The sequence below is a fragment of the Catharus ustulatus genome, chromosome 13, assembly GCF_009819885.2.
Source record: "Catharus ustulatus isolate bCatUst1 chromosome 13, bCatUst1.pri.v2, whole genome shotgun sequence".
Taxonomy (NCBI): domain Eukaryota; kingdom Metazoa; phylum Chordata; class Aves; order Passeriformes; family Turdidae; genus Catharus; species Catharus ustulatus.
This window is the reverse complement of record NC_046233.1, coordinates 8,567,118-8,592,600: the sequence shown is the minus strand read 5'-3', so window position 1 is coordinate 8,592,600 and position 25,483 is coordinate 8,567,118. Positions and strand designations below refer to the sequence as shown.

At 36.5% G+C, this 25,483-nt stretch overlaps 1 protein-coding gene across 1 annotated transcript in view; it reads right to left on the bottom strand.

Annotated features, from left to right (window-relative positions):
- Positions 1-25,483, bottom strand: part of FHIT (fragile histidine triad diadenosine triphosphatase) — a 531,592-nt gene that overhangs the window by 456,148 nt on the left and 49,961 nt on the right. Inside the window, exon 2 of the mRNA XM_033071650.1 lies at positions 8,253-8,315. The gene's annotated coding sequence lies outside the window, so the exon portion shown is untranslated. The remainder of the gene's footprint in view (positions 1-8,252; positions 8,316-25,483) is intronic.

The window sequence follows — 25,483 nt, the reverse complement described above, 5'->3', positions numbered from 1 at the left end:
ATATTTTGCCATTTGAAAAGATGCAAAGAAAAGAGTAGGTCCATTTACTGTGTTGTACAAGACAAGCTTGAGAACAAGCTTTCCTCTTAAGAAATACCTCACACAGAGACAAATTTGCCACAACTAATAAAAACATCCCAAACAAAAAGCCCCACAACAACTATCCAAACAAAAGCACATTAAAGAAGCAAAGATTTTCCAGATCTATCTTAAGGGTCAAGGCAACAGGCCTGATCTTGACAGTCTTTATAGATATAAATGATGTATGTGGACAGCCACTGAAAACAAGATTTAGCTTCCAGGATCCTTCACAAATATATTCTCCTCCTCAACTCAGAAGGGCCAAAGTCTTGCACTGGTTATCACTTAATTTCTTTGCATAGACCAGAGGTTCCTGGCTGGTTTCTCAACACACCTCTCCCTCCACATCAGCTAAAGCCAACTCTTCTCACAACAGGCTGCAGCAGTGGCACTCACCTTTGCAAGCTACCTGTGGGTAACAAAGCAGTATGAGCAGGTATTACACAATTTCCAACTATTTGATGAACCTAGTGATGTATTTGTATTTAGAAAAGTAATTTACAAAGAAGTATATGAAAGTTTTAAATTGAGGCAAAACAGAACTTGAAGCCTGGCAATAACTCGGAACCCCGTGCAGATTCATTGTATCTGTCATGCCAAAGATGAGTAAATGCAGAGATCATGGGATAACCAAAGATCTGATGGGAGAAAATGTCCATCCTTTTAACCAAATTACACCAATGTTGAGTATTTATAATATTTATTAGCAGCAACAGTACAGCCCTTGGTTACATTTTTCCTAAGGATGATACTACAGCAAACTTAGCATTATCCAGACCCACCAACTGAACAATTTAGAGTTGTCTAAGCTGAAATACCTGAACTACTGCTGTAGTATTCACTTGACCAACCAATAAAAGCAATAGAACAGATATATTTTACTGATATAAATCAGTGTCACAGGATAGTAATTCATAAGGAAGAATAATTACACCAACATGAGAACTTTCAATAATGCATCGGCATTCAGAAGAATCAAAGAAAGCGTTTTCCTAATATAAATATGCTGTCATAAGTAAAGCAGAAGTAGTAAAAATGTGCATTTCAATCCAGCAGAAGTAATGTCTCCATTTAACAAGATGCTTTGAGTTTCTCAAGAGAGTTGTTTATTTGTAACACAAAGCACTACACTTGGTGTTTCTTTAATGTCATGTGTCATTTGTCTTTCTCTAAGAAATCTGTGTTGTCAATATCTATTTTATTGTTCAGTAAATTTTCATTACACATGCCATGATGTCTACATTTTGTTATCTCCCTGGTACACTTGCCACTTTTCATGTTTTCTAACATTAAAATGCATTTAAATACACAAAACAAAAAAAAAAATCTTAAAAGTGGACACTGTGCCTAGGCAGTCTTTTCTCCCAAAACTAGCATTTTTCTTATTCAAGGATAAATCAATTATTTGCAAAACAAATTATATTTAAATCAGACCTACCATTTAATTTCTTTGGGAAAAGACTCATAGGTTTGTTTGTTTTATCTTAAAGGATGATACAAGTTTTTAACCCGGGGCCTGGCAATGGAAATCAGCCAAAACTCTTAACTTGGAATCACTTACAGACCTTCACCCAAAGCACTGAAATCAATTTACCATACAGGATTTTAACATATCAGCAGCCATAGGCAGAGCCAAGATGTTATTTCCATCCATTATAAAAAAAAATCAAACCTCCAAGCCAGCAATCTTATGTGGTACATAAAACCACTGCATCAAAATTCAGAGATGAATTTCTCTTAGGCCTTTAAAGCCACCGAGCTCTGAGGTTTGGAGAGCTGTTCCTGCACACATCTCACATGGTTTCAGATGGCAGAAACAGTTTGATTTCCTTTAAACATTGTTCTGCATTTCAAATCCCTATGGTGATCTTGTCCAAGCTGATGCTGGAATGTTACAATTGAAAACCAGCTCTGAAACCACATCAGTGCCCCACGTCTCCTCTTTGGTCCAGGGAAATCTGGCTTTGAGAGGAAGAGCAGCAGTGGTCTGGATCCATCTCTCACACATGGGAATGACACCTGAACCATCTGAAACACCGCAAATGAGAGCTTCACAGAAACATAAACTAAAATAGCATTTTCCATGGTTTTTTGGGACTATGAAGAGAACCATAAAAAAAAAAAAAAAAAAGGTGAGTTTCTAATTCTGCTAATTCTACTGCTCTCTATGATAGAGCAATGTCAGGTGTCCCATATTGCTCTATCTAGAACAAAACAGCATAAAAATCTCCTTTAGACTAACATTTTTCAATATTATTTGAAAAGTACCTGTCTTACAAAAGGTGATGAGAGCCATGCTAAAATGGTTTGTTAGCATAAAATTCTAAGTTAATTACTACTGTTTAGTGTCTTCACCATTCTTTTCTTAAACTCTACCACCCCAAATGATAAAATTCATAAAGTCCTAACTGATAGTCTATTGAGGGGAGTCTGTTTTTTTTTTATTTTAATATATATGGTGTATATATATATATATATATATCTTTAAACATTGTAGGTCCATCACTTCTGCCAGTGGCATTCCTTATTTCCATGTTATTATTATGTCAAAGTGAAGAGAATTCCATTCAGGGATATTCTGATGAAGACACAGGCATTACAAAAGACAAGAATAAATAATTTCTACCATTTTGAAGAATGTTTCAGATCAGTACACATTAATGAGTGATCAGATTTCAGGATATCATTTATATTCATATAAATACTGCTTTTGTCTTGCCTGATAAATACTTACTGTCTATACACCAGATGCCTGTAAGAGTTGCATTTACTCACATTTTCTCATCCTGCCTGCAAGCCTGCTTATATATAATACTTCAAAAACCACATATTTTGTTCCTGTTGAAAAAAGTAGCATTAACCTCCCCTGATCTTTGTAATTCTATACAAAACAAGCCATGCAGAGCCATAGAGAGGAAAGGAACTGTTCCTCCAGGAAGCGCTTTAATGAAGTAGAAAAAAGCATAAACATTCTCTGTATGCCTTGTGTGGAACATGGAAAGTCACACAAGGAAAAAATACAAGGGACTTGTTATGTGTCCTGTCAGAAAATGGCTGCTACATAAAAGCAAAACTTACTGCCCTAAGGGAATCCTGCATTTTCTTTGCCATTCTTTGTTTTCCATCTTGCTTTCCTGCTAGAGTTACACCTCCCAGAAAGGCACAATGTCAAGAAGTTTCAATGTACAGAGAAAGATCATCTGACAACAAAAAAATCTGTCCAGACTGTCAAAAGAAGTGTGTACATTGGAGAGAATTAACTGGAGAATGTATCTGTCCACAGATTGTAAAATTCTACTTAGAGCCAAATAAATCCTTCTCTCCTATTTAAAACATTTATTCCATTTTAACTACTCCTTGCTCTTCAGGTGCCCACTTCAGATGAAGAGACTAAGAATCACAGAAATACACTCACTTAAACAGAGGACAGATGTGTGTTTGTTTTAAATGATTCACAAGCACTTGCTGTGCAGCAGTGCTGCCTCTCCTGCCAGTTATCACTGGAAATTTATTTTAGCAGACTTTTCAAATTAGCCAATATACAGAATGTAATGTTAGTAATGAGATAACAAGAACCATGGGCGAGGCAGCTGCACTGGTATCAGGGCAACAGCAAAGGACATGAAAGCTTTTATCACACAGAGCAAGATTAGGAAGGTCTGAAGCACTTTGGTGTGGTCATAAGAGAGACACAGCAGAGTTACTGTGAGTTCATCCTCTCCTGAATAGCACCGGTGCAACAGGACTAACTGTAGCTGAAAGAAAAAGAAGTCAATGAAAGGAATACGCTTGAAACTATTTGAGTATAGTGATCAAAGTATAATAGAAACAAGAGAATGGCAGTTTTGTATAGGGGGAAAAAAAATCTGCATTTGCTATAGTTCAGGCTTCCTTTTGTGTCAGCACTTAAAATAACAGAGCAAAGGTTGAGACAATGTTAACATTACCGGGAGAGCTACTAAAACTGTATGAGGTTTTAAATATAGCTTACATTTGACTAATAGCTTGAACTGCAAACCTACAACCAACATGCTTTGCACCATATCCCAATTTTCAGTGTATTTGGCCAAGCTAGAAATGAAGTAAACTAATGGAAAAGTCATTCTTCATGTGAGAAAAGAAAAAAACATCACACCAGCAATTCCCAATCTTGCCAAGTTTCTAACTCCAAATTTAGAATATTCCTCATTTACTATGAATGCAATTAAACTGCAGTTTTAAGACCTTATGAACTTTATTCTTTTCATAAATACTAAAGTTTTTAGATATGTTATAGTGTAATCTATATTACCACAATTATTACAAATGCATGTAGCTGCTGAAAATATTCTTAGAGACAAAATTATTGTTCAAATGTTCACAGAACACTCATCAAAAACAATTATTTATTCTGGTAATCAGAGAGAAGGACCTTCCTCACACACTACATACATGTTCTCCAGCACAGTGAGCAGTGTAGGACTTCAGCCTCTTCTACTTTCTTCTGAACATTTAATCTGACATTTTATGCCTTCTGTTGATATAATAGAGGGCCTAAGTACAAGAAACACTTGTATTTCTATTCAATATAAATAATCTAAATGTGGAGGAGGATATAAAAATTGAATAGAAAAGCAGTGTTAGAAAATACAGTAAAGATACTGTACCTAAAAGGCCTGACTAATAGTTGGGTAAATTGACAACATTCAAATGGAGATACTTTCCACAAACTAAATGACAGATATGTTAAACACAAAATGCTAAGATATCATAGTATCTCAATAAAATGCAAGTAGCTAAACCTTCATAAAATAAAGCACCAATGTATTTCAATACCAAAAAAAGGAAGTCAGAGTAACAGCCAAACCCCAGTGAAAGATGAACCTTTAATCAAAAAATAAAGCACATTTCTATTGGCTTTTCCTCTTGGAGGAAATTCCTGAGCAATAATACTAGCTGAAAGTAAAATCTGGAAGTTAAGAAAATCCCCCCCTAGTAGTCACATGAATGGGATACTGCAGCCACCAAAACATTTTCCCTTAACCACAGATTATAATTTACAGTGTAAGAGATTAAAGATCATTTTATTACTTCTCAGTGCCATTCTGCTCTTACAGTGCAGTAATTATGACTGGTCAAGTAGATCTTTAATTTTCACACTTCAAATACTGATTATCTGTATTCTGCAGACATCAACAAATACATACATCAAAGCTGCCAGCTCCCACAGAATGTTAACCAGGGCCCATTGTTCTTACATTCTTTTTAGAGTTGAATCCTGGTGCATTAGGTCTATAAACAGGTCCACTTAGTCATTTTCTTACAAGCTATTCATGTAGAAACTATAATGTTCTGTTCTCCCCAGAAGCTTATAATACATCACATGGATAATTGCATTTGAAGAGATTAAGCATGAAACACAAGAAACACCGATAAAATCCAAAATACACCTGAGTCATCACAGGAGAAATACCATTATTTCTTAAAGAGCAGGTAGTAAGGGGGGGGAAATGGGGGGAAACCAGAAAAAAATAACCCCAAAACAAAACAAAAACCAATTCAAGCTTCAAAGAGAAGATTCCTGTATGCACTGAGCAAGCCTATTAGCCTTCCAATTATACACGCTGACCTGGGACACAGAGCATGCCATGAAGTATTAAACACAAACTACAGTAGAATTAGCCTCATATACACCCAACAGGGCATAAATCTTCACTAAAGTCTCCTAGAACACATAAAACACTCACACAAACAATGTGTTGAGAGAAGACTTTCCCCAGCTCTGCTCTACTGAAGCTAGAAAGTCTTTCCTAAAAATTAGCATAAGTCCAAGTCTGTATCACTAAATAGTTACAAACACTAAATCAGTTCAAATGCAGTGTAACAGGAGACAGTTTTCCAAAATTGTTACTGAATTTTGTGTATGCAATTGTTTCATATGAGCCACTGTATTTTGAAGAAATTACCTCTTTTCCAATCACGTTAAACATTATCTGTTTTGACATGCATTTAACTGGCAAGGATTCAACCACTCACTAAGTAATTCCATTTGCTCTATATTAATAGCTTAAACAGTTTTTGCTGTCTCCTATCTGAGCACCTTCAGGATAGCTTCCACTGTTATTCCCATTTACACTTGATTTAGAAAATGTCATGACAAAACATAATGCCACTCTTGAAATTAATAACAAATTGTCATTTGAAATGGTTCATTAAACTTGCAAAACATGCATTGCATCCTCCCTATTGAGCCAGTATCTATATTAAAGGCAGTAAATCCAATTAAAAACAACTTTTAATCAAACTAAAGTGTTGAAGTTCTTAATATGGCAACTGACAGTATTCACAAAATACAGAGGGCAAGATATCTGACATTTGACTGTCAGACTAGTTCAAATATCTAATGAGATTTAAAATTAATTTTGATATAACATCATGCAATTTTTCTAACTATTACACTGACTCATTTAGTAGAAAATATTGCAGGCAAACATTTCCCAAGTGCAGCTCAGTAGTAATTGTTATCAGCAGAGACACTCAGACTCAATCATGGCTTCTTTGGAAGTATCCAAAAATCCAACTTGTCTGTGTTATTAACAGCCAGTAGATGCCAGACCCTCCATAAGACAGAAACAACCTGAGAGATTAATGAGAGATGAGGGTTCCACCTGCTTGGAAGGAGACAAGAAGCCATTTGTTTCAAGCATATTCAACTTCCCCAAAGCAAAGGGGTTTGCATCTTGTCTGCATCTACGCTTGGTGATTCCCCCAAGCCTCTGGGCAGACACAGTTCTGTCTTAATCCCCTGTGTTCTACCAGCACCGAGTAACAAACACCTTTCTCCAAAACCCAGGTACTGCTAAGTGGGATTGTGATAACTGGCTGTACTCCAGCACTGCCCTCTTTTTCAGTGTCACACACTGCAGCGAGCTCCAGCTCCTCACTTTTGGCAAAGCTGAGGGCCAGGACTTGAGGTTGAGGAGGAGACATTGCCAGCTCAGCTCACAGGGCTCTTCAAGGGTCACTGCTCTGCTGCCTATTGAAGCCTTCCTTGTAAGACTTATCTCCCAGGAAACCCAAATGCCTGAGCATTTACATTGAAACAGTAAAAGTGCAACAATCCTCTGTTCATTGCATTTGTTTTCCTGTTATTCACCATGTAAAGGCATTGTTCAGTAAGTGCACAGACTAAGCAAAGAGATAATGCTAAGGACTTCATACTCTTTCAAAAAGCTAAAAAAATGTATGTTTATTTTTGAGATACTTTAATTCCTGTTAATAAAAGGAAAAAGCTCATTCCTCAGCACAGAGCACAGTTCAATTCTTTTCAGCTCTGTCAGTTATTCCTCTTTGGTTTTGTTATTCTCCAAATTATTACAAAAACTTCACTTCAAGATCTAGCAATTGGCATTACAGTATTTCAGTTTGCACTCTCGCTTCATAGGTGAGTACATTCCATAGTTAATTCAACAGTAGTAGTCTAGCAACTAATGTAAAAATGCAGCTTCTGTTTTTCCTGTTAAAGACACAAACCCCTACTTCTGCAACATTTACAGAATCTTCACCAGTCATTCTTATTCCTTTTATGGAGCTTTTAAACATTGACTGCATTAACTAATTAATTTGCCATTAACTAATTTATCTACTGACCAAAGAGAGAGAAACCGACACTGGGAAATTACTAGTTTGGAGGTTGAATTAATTAAAAACAGTACCATAGTGACAGAATTTAATCTCATACTTCTCATGAGAGTGTGGAATCACTCACAGCTGCAGCAGTTTGTGATAAATCCATGGAGAGATTCTATGATGGGAGTGGAATTAATTTGTGTCACCCCTAAGAGTATTTGTGCTCACTCAACAGTACCTGTAATAAACAATGCTAAAAATACACAAATTGAGCAAACTAAATGAACTTGTAAGTTTGAGCTAGCACATGATACATGCTCTTCAACATCAAGATACAATAATCTGCATCAATAAAATTCAGGGGATGACAAGGGTGATCAAAAGGACCAGAACATTCTTTGCAGTCTGTTTTTATCTGTGTGAATGCACTTGAGTAAAGAACCCAGCAACACACAAGGGCAGTGAAAATACACTGAAAATACAGCACTGAAAACACAGCACCAAGCTCAAACCCCCCCCACCCAAATCCAATCACTACATCACTCTGGAAACCACCAACTCACAAGTGCAGCAGAAGAGGGACCTCTGGGCCTGAATGAAGAGAGCAGCAATGAGATTCCCAAATCCTGTGGCAAAGAAACAACAGAGAGAAGTGTGAGAAGATGGAAGGGTGAGCTGCTCCAACCAAAGGGACTCAGGCTTCTGCAGCAATTTCATTTCTCCACTCAACTCTTTTCTGGACTTTAAAAGACACCCTGAATACATGGGCCTCCCACCAAAGCAAGGCTCTAACTACCCAAGCAAGTGAGCTGTTTTGAATGGAGGATAAAATAAGCACAGCTTGGAAGACTCTTTTGTTATTAGCTCTTAATGACAGAGTACAGATGACAGAATTTGTCACCCTGTTGAGGTGCACAGTGCACAACACCTACAGCTCAAAGCAAGAACTGTTTTTGCAATTTATACACATCTTCAAATGGCTTCAATTTGAATCCTAAAAGAACCAATGACAATGTGGTTGTGGCAGCAAAGTTTCCGGCATATTGGTATTATTGATAAGGTATCTTCTATGTGTGAGCAGGAAGTAGCACTGCAGCTTATGACAAGAGCCACATTCGCTAGGTGGTAGTGTCAAACAAATAATAGTCATGCTAATAACCAGAAGGAACTATCAAGACAAATCAATATAAAAAGAAATTACAATGCTTATGTAAAACATTATTGTCTATTCATTGAAAAATTACAAACCACAGAATACAACTGATCTAGCAACACAGCCAAATTGTTATTGATTTGCATTAAGCATTTTTCCCTACTTGACATTTCTAGAATTTTTATATAATTGTATATTAAGGCTCATAGTGAAGACAAGATCTATTATAAATTCCACACATCTGCTGAGACACGCCATTCTGAAATTAACTGTCTTGAAACTTATATTTAGAGCTCATGAAAGTAATTCAATATTAACTCTTCTTACATCAATACCTGAATTTAACATAGGTTGCATTCTTCATGCTGTACAAGAAAACCAAGAGACTCTTCTTTGTGGGGCCACAAGAAAAAGTATTTTTGAGAAGTTTTTCCAGAGGAACAGATTCAGCTGAGAAGGCTAACATTTAAGTGACTGAATAACTCTGACTCTCATTCTAGGACATCATCACAACTTCTGAAGTTCAAGTCATGAAAATCTGATGATTAAATCTAAGTTTTTATTGCCATTAAAGTAATTCTCTTTTTTTATATAAGCAATTTAAGCTGCTTTAATAAAGATGTTGGCATACAATACAGACTCCTAACACTCAAAATAGACTATTGATCTCAGGGACAGCTACTCAGCCCCACAGGTACAGCAATGATAAAGATGCAGGCCAGCATCTCTGAAAATAACTATTTGTACAGACTGAGTATGCAAACTTGTACATTAGTCTGGAGAGAAAGTTACAGTAATGGGGGGATTCTGGGAAGAGTTACACTCCATTATGATGGAAGTATCAAACATTAAGAGGTTTGTTTCAAACAAAATTCATTACTATATAAAGAAATTTGCCATTATTTTATCCCATGCTACTATAATTTCCTTTTGAAATTAAAATTCCTGGTCAATACCAAATGATATCTGACTATTTGACAGAATTTGAGAGATACATTACACATGCTTCACCTGAGCCACCCTCAAAACTCAACAGTGATCCAGTGATACTGAAATGAATACCACAACTACTACTATTTTGTGAGGGAATTTAACATTAAAGCTTCACAAACCAGCAAGCTACTTCCTGATTACTCTAAGTCCTTATCACTAAACAAATTTATCATGTCTTTTGTCCTCCATTGTTAATCTAATACTTCCACACAAGGAATTAATCAGAGAGCAACAAGCCAGTAACTGATACCTGATATCACTAATGACATTTCTTTATTAACAAGAAAAGACACTATTTATCAAAGCTCCAGCTTCAGGTTTTACACACAGCTGACAGAACAACTGTGGGTCCAACTTCAGAAACAGAACCTCACTGAAAGGTAAGGTTCTGAAAAAAAACCCATTTCTTTTGATCATTCCCTGATGATCTTCATGCTGATGTGGACAATTTTACACTGGTACGACCATGAAGCTTGGCCATCTATTTGCCTGTAATGTTTTACCTGCTGTAGAACATTCAGGTCATTGAAGCTGCAGCCCCTGACCAGGAAAACACTGCAGTGAGAAGAGGACCCAACACACCCCAATCAGCAGAGAGAAAAAGGCCTGGTGCAGACAAGACACAGCTGGCCAAGGGAGAAAAGTTAAATCATCATCACTGAACAGAACAAACTGAGTCAAAGCAAACAATGAGGCATTCCTGGGACGGCAAAGCACAGAATTTTCTAAAGGAAAAAAATTGTAGTGGGCTTTGCTAAGAATGTTGGGGTTTGTTTTATTAAAATCATCAGTATCTTTGATTAGACAGGCCTTTTCTCCAAATTGCTTTTAACATAAAAAGTAAATCATGAAAGACCACAAAATTATTATTTCTTATAGCCCCCTCTGCAAACTACCTGAAGTTAAAAGACAGAAAGAATTAAATATCATATGCTGTAAAGTTCTTTTTTTTAATCTGATATTTCACTCAATACTCAAGGAGAAAATTGTGTGCTACTTTGCAGATGCTCCTAAACTAAATTTCCTTGTTCAAATTAGAAACTTTGACATTTAAAATGAATTTTAATAGGGTAATAAACTCAGGATATTTCCTAACTCCATCCAAGATACGAGGCATCTCTGACCTACTGACAGCTTAGACTGAATGAAAGTCATCATTAAACACTCATGAGGCAGCACACCAACAGACACTTTGGAGTGAGTTATTTGAGTGGTAATGACAAATATGAAAAAAAAAAGGCAATTCAGCCTCTTATTAGAACTATATTGTGGTATTGTAATTCCTAAACTCAGTACAGTTATGAGATATGCTATAAATTGGCCCAAAGCAATCAGTAATTCTGATTTCTGTGTGCAGACTGGCAATTAGGAACATCTACAAAATCTTCCTAGAAATCAGGCCAATGTATAGAAGAGAAACAGACTTCTTATAAATCGTAGAGAAAAAGGAAAGAGAAAATATTATAAGTTCCATTATGAGAAATTTAAAAGTTCCTTTTCTAAATATCATGGGACTGCCATAAGTCAAGTACAAGGGAGGTGCCCATGCATACTATACACCAGTGCAGTCTGGTTTTATTAGGACTGCAGCAAATAAAAATTCTTATAATCAATTTTTCCATAGGCAACTGCCAGCCCTGATGCTCAGCATAGCAAAGTCTATCCCTCCATCCCCATTCCAACACAAATATTGAGTTGCTTCAGCTCCACTGATCTGTACCAGTAACAGTGGAAGATTCCTTTAATGACAAAAATCTCACAAGTTCTCACTGATAAAATGAGGCAGATTGATAGAGATTTACTTGGTTTAGAAACTGAATTAATTTTCTGCTTTATCAAAACTGGATTTAAGCAAACAGTCACAATAGTTTTAATGGAACACTACAGCTCTATAACAAACTCAGTTTATTGTGCAGTAAGATGGAGCAGCAGTACCATCAAGGAAAAAAAAACATGGGGGGAAAAAACCACACAGACAGGGGGGGAAAAGAAAAAACAACCCACAAAACAGGAAAAACCATGGGGAAAAAAAAAAACAGGAAAGGAAAACACAACCAGGAAGGAAAAAAGGAAAAAAAAAAAAAAAACACAACAGGAAAGAAAAAAAGGGAAAAAAAACCACAAACAGGAAAAATAAAACACAACCAGGAAAAAGAAAACAACCAAGGAAAAAAAAAAAAACAACCAGGAGAAAAAAAAAAAACAGGAAAAAACAAACAAGGAGGAAAAAATCAACAAAATCAGGGGGAAAAAAAAGGATAAAGGGAGTGCCAATGTTCCAAGAGAAAAGACCTTCACTAGTAGCACAAGTCTCCATTGCAAACATGCTCAAAGCAACTGTACACCAAGTAAATCAAACTGATGTGTACCTTGCCCAGAATATCAATCAGATTGCCATTCCTATTGCCAGGCTTGCAGGACAGACATGCACTCAGTGCACAAAAAGCATCACATTTGATGAGATCTTTTAAAGGTCAGGATTTTATTTAAGAAAGTGATTCAGTGCTGGTTACTGAGTTACTGATCAAATGTAGAACTGATTTACTCCTGTATGCCATAATCTCTATGATGAAAGCAAATATGGGAACCACTTGCACCTGACTTTCTGTGGAAGGGGTATAACATACAGGGAATTGAGTACAGTCAGAAAATGCCAGGAATAAAACAAGAAATAGAATACATATTCCTGCAGGTATCAGTAATGCAGTTATCACAAAAATTGTGTTTCAAAACTCATTCTCAAAAACTGAGATCCAAAACATAACTTGATAAAGGATTAAGCAAATCAATTGTCTGCAAAGCATTTCTAAATGTTTGCTCTGTGGGTGACCATGAAAGAGAATGTGTTCCCTAAACGCAGGTTTTTGACTAGAGTTCAAGCTGTGCATGTTTTCCAACAAATCTCTTTTCATAGAGGTTTAAGATAAAAGTCAGACTCTTAAATAACTAAATTCCAGAGTAAGTATCAAGAGAGGAACTTAAAGCCCTTACTGAGGCTTGAGAAGCAGCTAACCCCGTGGGCCATGAAATGACGTGCTTTGACCGACTGTTAGCAGGAACTTTTCTCACTTGCACCTCTAACAGATGGGACAAGACTGGAACAGTGGAACAGACCAACAAGCAGATAATAACACCACCATTAGCAAATGGATCATGGCTGCAATCCCCTCGTCAAAAGTTGTATCTAAAATAATTGCATTAGCATCAATCATGCACCAGAACACTTCTTTCTCTCAAGTAATACTCCTTCCAACTCCCCTAATTAAATCTGATTGCTCATTTTACAACAGACCAGCAGATTCTGACAAAACAGCAAGTCAGGATTCTTGAATTCTTCAAATTTTTTTGGTACATATTGATAACTGCATGTTCCCAAATTACAGTAATTTCATGAGTATAAGCCGCACCTGATTATAAGCCGCACTTTTGTTCACAGCGAGGATCCGTGTGCAACTTTCACAAAGTTGCCAATTAGTAACAGAATTGCGGGATAGTGGGGTTTACTGGCTCGGTTCGGGGCCGTGCGGGCTCGGCTCAGTGCTGCCCTGCTGTGGGCTTGCACTTCTGGGTTGGCAAAATTCGTAACTTCGTTCATATATTGGCCACTCCTGAGTGTAAGCTGCACTTCTGGGTTGGGACCAAAATTTTAGTCAAAAGGGTGTGGCTTATACTCGTGAAATTACTATACTTTTCAAGAGAGAAGAGAGAGTCAGGTATATAGAGAAATACTCACAAGTGTAAAAATACAAACATGTGCACACCACGTGTGTGAGCAAGGGAGAATCCACACCAGTAACAGTGAGGAATTCAGACTGCATCATACAAAAAATTTAACAGACAACCCTGAAAGTATATGTAAAATATCTAAACTTTTTAAAATTACTAAAATAGGCATATTACAATCTATATAAGTAAAAACATAACAAAGGATTAGATCCAAAATAACATTCTAGTTATTTAATTTAAAATGAAATTAGATCAGAATATCATTTTCCAGTTTGAATCAAAGACTTGCATAAGCTTAGTTTGTAATTAAACACCTTCTGGCAAACCAGAAAATATCCAGCAGAGAAGTATAAGAAGACATGATACTCATTTTGAAGGCAATATCAGAAAGAAATCTGGAACACAGCACAGATGCTGGCGCATTAACATGAACACTAGTTCAGAGAGTCAAAACCTTTATCAAACTTCACATCGGCTACATAAAATGAGTTTTTAATGAAAACTTATTTCTCAATTTCACATATTTTAACTGAGTATAAACACTCCTAAGGTATCAAAAGTGATAACACTGCAGTGTAGCTGTTTCCTCATCATTTGACCAAAACGTAGAATATTAAAAGCAACACATATTGAAATGAAGAATATGTAAAAATAACATTAAGAAGTTTTTTGACAGACGCCCTCATTGCTTGTGCACTATGAAAGCTGATTTTTAAGCAAATGACATGAATTTTAAGAGCCAAGGAGCAGCAGCAATGCTGCCCATTCCCACTGCCATTAACATCAATGACACAAGGGCCAGAACATTGGAACTACACTTGGGGAAGGTGTTTCAAAACAAACTGAACGATTTGATTTACAAATTAGGGACTAGAATGTGCTTAGAAAACAAAAAAAAAATTCTTGAAATGAAGAAAGAGGGAAAGCATTAAAATAAAGAAATCTGAATATTTTCTTAAGAAAACAAAATTTGTATTCATAGATGTTAAACTGGGAAAACAACAATTAAAGACATGACTCCTGGTACTTGTTCCTGCCCAGTTTAACTACCGTTTTTAATGGGTATTTAACTGTAAACTCAACTATGAACAAGACAAAAAATAGCATTACATACATATGCAGCATAACTTGACAATATCTGTCTCTTGTTGTGACTTATCTAAACAGATCAGTGATTTCAAGCTTATTTTATGATAATAATGAATTGGAATACCATCTGAATTTGAAGAACTGAGAAAATAGCTAAACTAAATGCTATTTTATAAACCATGCCTAAGGATAAAATAGAATTTCCAGATTTTCATAATTCACAACTTTTTTTTTCCTATCACTGCCTCTTCTGTTTCTTGAAGAGACTGTATTCAAAGTTCTGTCCATTTAGGAAATTCTTATTTTGGTTAAAACGTGCCTTTTTGGTGCCATATTATTATTATTAATTATCATCAGCAGCCTGATCAGGTTGAAGATTCTAAAGCTTTTATAAACGCTACAATTATTTTAATTCTTTTTCAGTAAGCACTAAATATCAAAAATTGCACCGTTACTCAGCTAAGCTGAATTAGCTGTTTACCACTCAGGAGAGCAAAGCCCTTTCATAAAGTATTAGGCAAACTTCACTGAAAAAGCCAACACAAAAGAATAAAGATCTAAAGACCTTTTATAGCCTCAAATCATTCATTTCACATGCACAAGGTTGAAAAAATTGGTTAGAAGATGACACAGATAGTTTTAAAAATTAGGAAAAGAAGTTTGTGTTAAATTTTTATTGAAGGAATTAGACTTTAATAGTCACCTATGCAATATTCTGCAAATTAGCAGTGGACCCTAGCAACAAGAACATAATGGGAGGGGATTTTCTAGCCTCATCCTGCTAATTGAAAGGACCCGACCTCCCCAGGGTCATGCATTGCAGTCAGAGTAGCCACACTGCAAATTATCACTGCTTTGCAGCCACCACTGTCTGCTACCTGTCAAGGGAATGTACCTAAGCATGCTACACTCTGCTGATTAAAAATTAACTTTTTCCCAGTCTGCACGGATTTTTGAAGCTTTAGAAACAAAAAAAAACCCAGGTAAATGGGTTTTTGCCTACGATTCAAAGTTATTTAGACAATTAATACACTGTTCCATGTATCGTGGATATTTATATTCAGGTTACACCTGGAGCTTTCTGGTAGGTGACAAAGGAGAAGTCTGCAAGCAGGGATGTATTTACACACCATTGACCCAATGTTCCAAACTTTCTTGTGCAATTTGCGTTTACTTATAGAAACAGTAACAGTACATTCAATAAAGCGACTTCAGCTAAAAACCTGACCCATGCAACAAGGAGTAAGAAAAGAATCCTATTAAATATGTACTTCAATTTGCAATTTTAGGACACTCAACCCCCAAGATTTCTTCCCTGTTCTTGCAAAAACCAGCATTCCAAATATATATAAGCAATATATATGACTGCTGGGACAGTTCCCTGTAGGTACTTTTCCTCCAATAAAGATACATTTAGCATATGTATATACTGAAAATTCTACACTGCTGTTCTTGCCATGTAATTAGGGGCAAAGGAAAACGTGCAGGACTAGAATCTTAAGTGTTGGTTTAATAACCTTTATACAGCTCATTTCTGAATGATTTTCTTCCTCTCTGGAGAGGCTTCTAATGTCAAACACTGGTATTAAGGTGAGTCATGGTTACTGAAGAGGCATAGAGAAGGCACATGACCAAATTATTAATTATGGGGAGGGAAGGAGGAAGAGTATTCTTTTTACTCCATAAATGTCTTTGTAAAACACAACATTTAATACTGAAGTCAAATACAGTTTCAGTAGTCAATAGCCACTAAAGTCTTACTGCTGTCAATAACAGTTGGTGATTTAAGAACACCATTTAAAAACTGTTGCAAATATGATTTTTAGAAGGCATTGGAGATTTTTGAGAAGGCAGAAAGACATTTTTTCAACTACAGTAACAGAAATTGGGCAATTATTCAATAGCTAGGATATCTAAGCTATCTATCACTATCTAAGATAGTGAGCTAAATAGCTTTAATACAGTAATTTAAAATATATTCTTTCAAACAGGTGGCAGTTATTGTTCATTTTTCAGATTCCTTCCTTTCACACCAAATGGTAAGAATTGAACCAAGGCCAACAAGAGAGGTGGTCAGCACTATTTTGTGCTAAACTGAAATCTAACACCAAAAGGTTTACCTAGAAATAACACCTTAAAGCAACAGGACAGGTGAACTTTGGGGTTGATTGTTTGGGTTTGAGATTTTTTTTTTGAGGAAAAAAAAAGAATTGGGGTTTTACTCCAATTCATTTTATCTTCAGTTTCCATAAATCTGGTAATTTACTAATATTAATATTTACTAATAATATTTACTTATGTTTTATTTTGTATTTCACTTGCAACCAACTTCCCATACTACAAAATAAGCCCAAAATAACTTATCTATGAACAAGACCTGTCCACAAGAAAACATAGAATATTTATTAGAAAAATTTATTATATGCATTAGAGATATAATTGAAATTACAAACATAATTGAAACTACATTCGTTCACATCAGTTGAGAATCTTTTACATTTTGTTGCAATATATGCAATAAATATTGCATCTGGAAAACAGCATGACTCTCTATAAAACAGCTCTCTGCTGCACTAGCTCCATCCCAGTTTGCCTCCCATTTTTGCCTCTTAAGCAGTTATGAATTATTCCATAGGGACTGGCAGAGCAGTGCTAGAGCCAGAAACATGAATTGCCTCCAGGCACCAGGGCATGGTCTCTTGCCTGCTGCTCTTCAGCACACTTTCACAGCTTCAGACACATTTCTGTTCTCTTTCTGGCAGAACTGGTCACTGCCCTCACCCAGCTTTAGCAGCCCTCCCAGCTCCTGCACAATCCTCCCCTGAGGAAGTCTCACCCCAACAAAGTCCCACACTACTCCAAGTCAGTGCAGGTTAGGCAGGGGGGATTCATTTCACAAACCTTGTGTACTCAAGAGATAAAAGGAACAATGCTAACATTAACAATCCTTACACAGCACCTGCCAATACTTCAGATTGTTTCTCTAGCTGTCTCAAGTTGAGGAAACAAATTCTGCATAGCAAAAGAAGGATCTTTAAAAGTAATGAAAATACAGCAGCAGATTCTGGGTTTGTTTTTGATAAAGCTACAATGATTTTAGTAATTGGAAAAAACTAAAGCTCTTGTTCCTGTAAAGCTTTCCAAGAAATGAAAGCTTTCTTTAGAAAACTACATATCTCATCCCACTGCAAAATCCTACAAGTTCATCTTAAGCAAATTTACACTTCAAATTAAATCCTTTTAACCAAATGTAAAACCAAATAAGTTCTGAAATAATGTAATACTGATCACACCCTCCATTTCCTAAAATCCCACCTTTTAACAGAAGTTCCAGATACAATTAAAGTGATGCTATCACCAGAAAGACAGTTTCCTTTACTACAAGCCCATGGAAGGAAAAATGGAATAAAAAGACAGTAAAATTCCTAAAACTTAAAGCAACAAACAAGCACCAACTTTAGCCAGGGGCTTACAGGTCAACATTGACTCCTTCCTTTGTATTTCCCCTTCTCCATCCTGTGTGTCCCACCTTGGGTTTGGTCACCCATTTTTTCAATTTGTTTTACAATTCTTTTCCTTAGATCTGTGTTTTCACTTTGGTAATTTTCAGGAGTATCAAATACAAATTCTTTAGCAACCCAGTTAACTTATGTAGTGTTTGATTCTTCTCACTGTCATAACACATGCACAGAACACTGATTTTTTGGGGGTTTTTTGCCTTTTTTTTTTTAATTAATCCTAGACAAAAGCCACGTTCTCTGCCCTACTGGAGGTCCATCCCCAAAAGTTCATAGTCCCTTATTTATGCAGCCAGATTCTCAAAGACAGAAGTCTCCCCCTAGACTACAGAACTATTATTTGCTAGGCAACATTTAATATCTCTTGTAGACTATTTAACAGTATTCAGAAAACCACATTGAATCAAATAAGAAGCATATCCATTTTTCATTTAAAAGAACCTCTCTACAATATCCCAGCGGATATCACCAGTTGCCCTCACCAATGATTCCAGAGGAGAATAAAAACCTCAACAACTACAACATCCAGTAAGGAACCTCCCATTTACCATTGCCCTTGCGGCATTACACCGAAAATATAAAATGTTACCTTCAATATGAACATCTTGTGTTTACAACAACATTTACCTAACATTTCATGGGGAAGCTTATTTCACTGATACTCACTTTAAAGATAGAATTTTCTTGCAGACACCCAAACCCACAGATCGTCAACATGAGAAATACACAACCCTTGATTTGAGGTTGCACAGACAAACCTTAACCTGGCAGTAACAGTGAATAACAGACACAACAGGAGTTGCTTCTACTTGGATATTATACAGAACAGACCACAAGATTATAACAGATTACCCTGGAATTATCCAAGAAAATATCATGTATTAATTTAATCACAAATTTTCCAGAAAGCTATAATAAGGAATTTATAATTAGTCTTTAAGTACCTATATCTGTGGAATAGCTTGTAACAAACACAAGTTACTGTAATTTAAAAGCAAAGAAGCTCTGTTTGGCTGAATCAGAGCCAAGGAGCTGGATTTCAGCCTCCCAACAATTATGTGAGCAGGCTTCATTAGGAATTGTATCTTTGAACTCACAATCTAATCATAATTTAAGCAGGAATGCAGAAGAAAGCACAAAATTTTAACAGATCAAATATAATTTAAGCTTCAAAATAAAATACTTTCTTTAAAACTCTGATGATGTTTTTGTCTAGGAAACTTTTTTTGCATTATGAGAAGCCTACAGTATACTGCATTCAACTACTTAGAGTTTTTTTGCCTGATACAATCCAACTTCTTACAAACATCAGAATAGTTCACTCTGCCAAGGAATTGTATTTATGAAAAATGCATGTTGTGAATGCCAAAGGCCATGTTTTTAGAAAGAAAAAAAAAATCCAATACATCCTTTAAAAGATGACAAATAGTCTTTATGAAAGCCATTCCTGCTCTTTCCATTATGGAAGAAGAAATCACAGTGGGAATACTAAGCTCAGCATATATTTGGCAGCTCACTGACCAGACAGGCTATTAACTATATAAAGGGCTATTTCTGAACATTTTTTTTCTTAAATAAAGTTTTGATTTTTCAGTGATTGAAATGCAGTGATGAAGGGAAGTGCAAGCTGCTTATTAGAAATAGTATCTCATCATCCCTGCACTCCATTTTTACCATATCTCCTCTATCAAATGCATTTCTTCTGCAGATGCCAATACCTCCCTTTAATCTAGAACTTCTCCCACATTCCTCAACATCCCTCTTATTTTCTATAGCTTCCCACCAGTTGGCTGTCTCCTCTTCCACCACGTCTATGTTTAAAAACCTTTTCTTAGACCCTAAAGCCTCAGCAAGTGTCCTTCACTGCCTCTTCAGAGGCATAATCTGTCCTTTCATTAAGAGAGCTCTTGTGTCTCCCTGCAGCAGCAGTCAGGCTCTGCCTTTGTGTGACAGAATCACCTCTGACCTCAGCACCAGGAGCCAGTTTGCTGTGGTTGTTGGTTTGTTGGGGCTTCTTTCAATATAAATATAAAATATGAGTGAGAAAAGGGTTGGGTTTTTTTTTTAATAATAGAGGGAAAAAAAAGGACTTGGTATTTATGATGAACCCTCTGCTACCAGCTGAGATCCGGCAGCATTCAGATGGACTGGGCTTCAGGTGTTTCATTAATTATGCATGTTAGAGGGATGTGTCCTATCAATAAATGAAACTTGAAAATGAAACAAAGCACCTCAAATTTAATATTCTGATAGCATTTCCCAATACTGAGTCATGTTTGATAACACTGGAGAAAGCTCACTGAGCTGAAGATAGGAACAGAAATTCAAAGTGACAGAACAAAGCATTGTGCGTGATCATTTATAAAAGTTTAACATCTAAAAAAAGTCAGCCCAGTTTGCCCAAGAGCACTCAACATGACCGATGTAAAAACTCTGTTAATATATGAATTTTTAGGATTTTGTTGTTATTTAGCTTTCAGTAATTAGATTTTGAAGAAGTAGGGAAGATAGGGAGTTTTTCTGTATTTCACCAGATGAAATTTCATATACAAACTCTTTTTCTTGCACTATCTCTTCCTGTTTTCTTCATTGTGTTCAGGCAGTCAAGGGACCCAATGAGCACTTTTACTGAAAACAGAAAGGACTGATAAAATACTACATTCTTTGTATTCTTTTCAGCCCTCTGTCTCTCCACAGATGCAACAGAGCAAAAGCTTAAATCGATTCTACTCTGATAAATACTGTTACAACAAAACAATCTACAGGTACATTATTTTAACCTCTTAAGAGAAAATAAAATTCAATTCCTTCAAAGTTCATTTTTGTTCCCCTCCCATGACACCACAAACCAACACTGAATGAAGGTTTTGAAAGGAATTTTTTTTAACTAACAAAGGAAAGTAGTGTAAAAGTTTGTATCCTAAAGTATTTTTTGCTGTTCATTTCAATAATTTATTTTCTATAGTAAAACCGACAAATTAAGAATGCAATACTTCCATTTGCTTTCAAGAAAATCTAACTCTCTCAGAAAGGACATGGTATGTGGAGCTAAGGCAAGAGAGACTTGAGATTCGTGAAGACTTTACAAATAGCTAGTAAATATATTATAAACATGGTAAACGCAGGACAAATTTTCTCTACTCTAAGCAGTCATTTGGACCTAGAGTTTCTCTTTCTGATTTTGAGTGAGAATGCCCCTGACTCCTCAAGGAAATACTGACATCAATACCAGGACAAGCACTTCTTGTCAAAGCAGCAGATAATGGGGGACTGAGAGTTACCCCAAAACAGCCAAATAACTGAGCTCATTCAGAGGATGTGGCCTTGTCTCCAGAGCCCTGATATAGCAGAGGGTTCTGGATTCCAGGCTTCAGGAGAGCCAGGGATGAGGCAGAGCACACACACACACAATCCCTCCCTCAAGGCTTCCTTCTGCTGCAAGAACCTAAAGCAGTGCAGCTCGACTGCTTGCACCCTGCTAACCTCTAATTGAGATTTCCTAGCAGAGGTGTAATTTAGATGAATGAGATCAAAGAGTTGCAATTTATTTTCAATGTCAAGGGAACTCAAAGGGTTTTACTAACTCATGTACAGTGACCCATTATTTTAAAAGGATGAAAACTTTTCCTTTCTAAGAAAGCAATCACTAAGTATTGCAATTATTAGATAAGCAGTATCTCAGCATAAATGCAATACAGAAACAATCACCATTTATAAATGTAACCTTTTGGATACCATCAGAGAGCAGCCTGCTTTGGTTTGCTTGATTTGCAAAAACAAAAAGGATGCAACCAGACACTCCCTTCAAAGAGTTTCCACCGAGTATGCTTAGTCTCCAGATCAATTCTCTTCAGAAGTGGATCTTTTAATTACTAGTGAAAGTTCATTGGAGCCTCAAACACCACCCACAAGAAAAAAAAGTTTAATTCAAAGTTTCTTCCATCTTAAAGTCCATAACACTGGGTTTTAGAAACAATACACATGACAACATCCATATTAAGTCTTTAAGAATTAGAAGAAAACCCCATGACTTTCTTTTCAAGGATCACCTGTCACACTCTATGTGATACTTTGTATGAAATGATATTACACAAGTGGTAATGTATTTGAATTATAACAAAACCAATGAAAGGTTGTTGTTCTATATTTGATTGCTTTCAATATTTCTTTAGCAATCATCATTGCAGACTGTCTAAACAATTCTCTGTGCACTGACATTCACAAAAATGTGTTTTCATCAGGAAGTTAGACACTGTCATTAGGTTTCATGAAAAGCTATACTTTTCCATTCCTAGCCAGTTTTTTACACCTCACTGCATCTTTGGGATGTGAATGCAACAGCTTTTACATCTGTCAGGTTTAGTTTTATTTACTTCAATACAAGCATTAATAACAGATTACTGGCAAACTGTACAGAGATGATGAATTAGTTACCTTCTTATTGTCTAACACTGGAACAGGACCAAGAGAGGAGGATTCACCACAGTCTCGGCAGGGAGAAAACCTATTGATCAGCCACAACAATCATCCACCAATGCTTGATAAATGCAGCTTGGAAAAGGGAAAGTCAGATCATGGTTTCGAAGTTGATATTTTACATACCAGATCTTGCTATGCCTTTTGATTTCCTAGAACTGTTTGGTAGGAAACTCCTTTGATTGTCTACAGCTGCAATAACTTCAGATACAAGCAGAAGATATACTTAACCTGCTCTAAAGCCTACTACTTTTCATATTCTTCTACTGGTTTTCAGAAGTTCCAAATACAATTCTTCACACCCTTTTATATTCTTGTAGAAGCAGTCGGCTATATGGAACCTTATATTGCTATGTAGCCTATTCCTAAAATGTTCAGAATAAAAAAGGAAGAGAAAAAAGGCATGACAAACTGAACATCAAAAACCTAAGAGCTGTGGCTTTTTCTTCTGCAGTTGCTCTGCTCATTTAATAGAAAAAACTAATGGTTATTGGTTAAACCTACACAGACAGCAATAAGGCAGATCAAACCCAGCCACGAATATCTGACACAAAGTTTTAAAAGCCTAAGAATAAATCATGTGAAAGATCAAAACATGCCTAATTGTATTTTACACATAGACTAATAGGATCAGGAGAAAAGACAGTTTCCTTCTTTAAAGTTTCTCTTTTAGTTCAGCCCTCCAGTCCAACCAACCCCCACACCACTGCTGGGATCTGCAGGATCAGGTTTATCCCAGAGAACTCCTGCAGGGATTGCAGCACAGGTCTCTCTCCCTGACCCACTCACTGCCTACTCAGCAGCAGAGCACAGCAACCTGTGAGAAGGAAGAGCACAAGCAGCTTAAAGCCCCACCACTGTTACCACTGTCCCTGTATCAGAGCTGAGCTTTGCCCACATCAGCCAGGCACCAGAAACCCACTCTGCTCCAGAGCTCTGCCTCTCTTGCCCAAGGAGCAAGGAATGCCAGAAAAGTTTCCTCAAGTTTATCTGTGAGACACAACCTGCTGCTCATTCATAGGTCACCTGTCCATGTTGGAACTGGGCAGCACTGAACAGGAATGAGATCTGACTCTCCACTTCAGACCAGGGCTAAGGAGCCAAGCAGACACCCTTGGCAATTAGCTCAGGTTCTCTAGAGCTAAGATCCTAATCCAAAGATAGGAAGCTTATTCAAAGCCTTTAATCTGAAAGCTTCTCTTTATATAAAAATGAGACAGCTTTGAAAACAGACTCAAGAAAATAAATATGTCTGCTTGGGTACACATGATGTCTGATGCTCCCTGCAGGTCTGTTACACAGCAACAGTCACCATGAGGAAAATCTAAATTCAGGCCTAGGCTCTAACTCTGTGGCTGACCTCCTATCAAAGAAATTTTCAAGAAAAATAATTCTGTATAGATACAATTGCTGCTAAAACAATTTTTCATTCAGGGACAAGGAATTTGGGAGGAAACCCAACACATTGATCAGACATACAAAGAGTATCTTTAAACTTATGAAGGAAGACACTATCAGGACAAATTTATTGGCTAAATAAATTCAGTGCCCTACATGATTAAATTCTTAGTCGTGTTTACCAAACCTACTGCTATCAGTGCAACTGAAAACACCCCTGCCTTTTTCAGCATGGCAGTGATATGTGCTATCTAACAAGCTGAATTAGTCATGCAACAATAGCTAAGAATATTTTTCTTAGCAGTTCACTAGAGTGGCTTAAGAAATGCTTTTCTAAGTGCTCACATTTACTCATCAGTCTTCCCCACAAATCACCTGGTGTGGAAGTCATAACTACAGTTCACAGACCGAATACTATTACATATTCTTAAACAGATAAAACAAAACATTTCTCTTGTGAGTACTTTCACATATCCATCATCACTTCACAACAGGTATTCCTGGAGTTAAGCACAGAAAAGGGAAACTGCAACTTGAAGCATCTTCTAGAAACTCAAGACAATTAGAAAAGACTATGTACAGTGTTTTCATTATTTTACTTCACTACATTCATGTTATTCTGAATGCAAAGAGAAAATATAACTGGGTTTGCTTCCTAATCTACAGCAAACCAGAATGGTTTCGAATCAGTGGAGTCTGGTTCTTTTTAAAGGCATTTTAAATGCAAAGACCTACAGACAGCTATTCAGAATCAGGAGTGCATAGACAAAGGCTCAACTGTTGCTACACTAAATCAAGTTTGTTATGTCACATTGTTTTCACAGGTCTGGTATGCCTTATGTCTGTAAAACACCCCAGGAACAATTTCAGTTTTAAAGCTAGGAATAAGACTAATTCCCCTTGCTATGCTCAAACATCTTGTCCCTGGCAGGTAGATACCTTTTACTCCTCTTCCTCTTGAAGCTGAGAATCTCAAAGGTTACATTAATGAAGGAAAATCTATGCTTTCAACACTGCACAACTTTTGCACTGAAAAAAACTACAGAGAAGGAAAAAAAAAAAAAGTCTTCCCAGGAATCTTGAAGCCTGTTAAAGCATCTTTGTAAGAACAAAAAAAAAAAAAAATCTACAAGAAACAGTATTAACAGATAAACCAGTCTCCTCATGTCACATTCACTCCAAGAAGAAAATAGTCTCAGGAAAAGTGACACAGTGGTCAATTGTCAAAATGAAATGTAATTTAGCATTAACAATAGGTAAGGATTGTTAGTCTAAGTGCTCAGTAAAAACCATGAAGACCTCCTTGAATGAAATGCTTTTAGCATAAGTTGTCTCCAATAAAATTTTACATCTTCCTCTCTGCAAAGAAAAAAATACTATGGCATCTCTTATTATAAATTTTAAAATATGCAAGTAATGAAAATTACCATTTGGTTTTCTT